The sequence below is a fragment of the Triticum urartu genome, chromosome 4A, assembly GCF_056163025.1.
Source record: "Triticum urartu cultivar PI428250 chromosome 4A, HENAU_Tu73, whole genome shotgun sequence".
NCBI classification, from domain to species: Eukaryota; Viridiplantae; Streptophyta; class Magnoliopsida; order Poales; family Poaceae; genus Triticum; species Triticum urartu.
Genome location: NC_141876.1, coordinates 70,097,848 through 70,099,646, shown reverse-complemented (window position 1 = coordinate 70,099,646; position 1,799 = coordinate 70,097,848).

Here is a 1,799-nt window from a genome sequence, read left to right as displayed (position 1 = left end):
TCGTCACCAGCTCGACTGGTCACCTTGGCTGGACCAAGGACTGTGCTCAACCTCCGATCGTCATGCTCGGATGAGGGCCTTCATCAACATCAACTCCGATCTCTATCAAGATCATGGAGGAATCATCCATGGAGCTCGGGGGCTCAACGTCAACATTGCCCTCGGGCGACCGTGCTGTTTTTCCGAACAACAAACTTGTATCCGCTGCCACCACCTCTTAGAGCATCTCTTTGATGATCCCTTTGGTGGAATTGTGCGGAATTGAGTCTACAACAGCCATGAAAAATTTCGTCGAGTTCCGATGGAGGAATCTCTGACAATCTACGATATACCGGAGCCCTGTCAAATCTGGACGGGAATCTGGACGAGTTTAGGGCGTGGTCTCCAGAGCCTAGCTCGGAGGTCCTTTGGAAGATCCAACCATTCATCTACTGCGGAATTCCCATATCTACCACCCCTCCAAATTTCAGCTCGATCCGACGGTTCAAACTCCGGGAACCTTCCAATGAGTGGATCAATTTTCGGATCCGTTTCCTGTGCGAATACGGATCCGACCCGAATTCATGTTTCTTTATGAACGTGACATTGGACAACCCTTTTAGAGGAATTCTCTTCTAGGGTATTGTGCGTTGTTTTTAAACACGTGCCCGTAAATTTTTAAGCCTCCCCTGAGGTCGGCTTCATCATCATGCTGGTGTCAAACCAGTCCGGCGATATTGCTCCAAGGCTGCCGACCTGCGCTAGACACGTCATCACTTTGTTGAGCCGAGCTCAACTTCTTCGGATCATCATCTCGGCAAGCCGAACAAGAGTCCGGCATCGCGAAGGATAAATCACCACCAACATCACCGCCCCACGGATTACACGGAGCGGGCATACCGGCATCGCCGCACGGTCACTTCATCAAGCCGGAATCGACCACGTGACGACCTGCATCGGCAGGGCCGCACTATTGCTTCTTCAAGCTGGTGTCCATCACGTCGACCTACTTCGACTCATCGGCTGACATCGAGGCTTCGACATCTCGGCCGGACCGGGGGCTTCGCCATCTCTTCATCAACCTACTCTGGAGACTTCGGCGTCACTAGCCGACCAGCTCCGTCACGTTAGCTGGACCGAGGGCTTTGCCTCGGCGAGCCAACCTTTGCCAGCATCGCCATACCGTCGCTTTATCGCCCATCAGGCAATGGGTGTGTGGATCGAATCCCAATTTTGGGAATCACCTTTCTTTGGATTGCTACAACAAATAAACCAGGTGCTATTAATCCTAGTATTTTTTGCTTGTTTAGGTTTATTTTTCCCAAGGAATTATTACTCTGGTTTGTCCATCATCTATACACATGTCTATCAAATGATGGCCGCATTAACGACGGTCGCATGGTGGCTCGGTCAGTTTCCGTCCATAGTCCGGCGAACGCCGCATCCGGAACTCGGACCGACCTCTGAATTCAGGCTTTGCCACGCCTCTACCGCATCACGCCGACGCCCTGCATCGACATTGACTTCGGCGCCAGGCCATATTTCTTTTATTACTCACTTTGCATAAATTATTTATTATGGAACGATTTTTTTAATTATTATTATTACTATTATCTCCAATTTGCACTATTTTTTGTGCACAGGAAAATGATCCGGGGACTTCGTCGTCACTCTGCCAGTCTGCATTGACCGTGCTATGTCACCACTTCGGCGTGTCGAGCTCTCCGCTCCGCCACCTCGGGACCGGCTTGGGGGATGGAACCTTGTCCCGCATCGAGCTCGGACCGCGTCATCAATGCCGAACACATTAACCAGCTAAG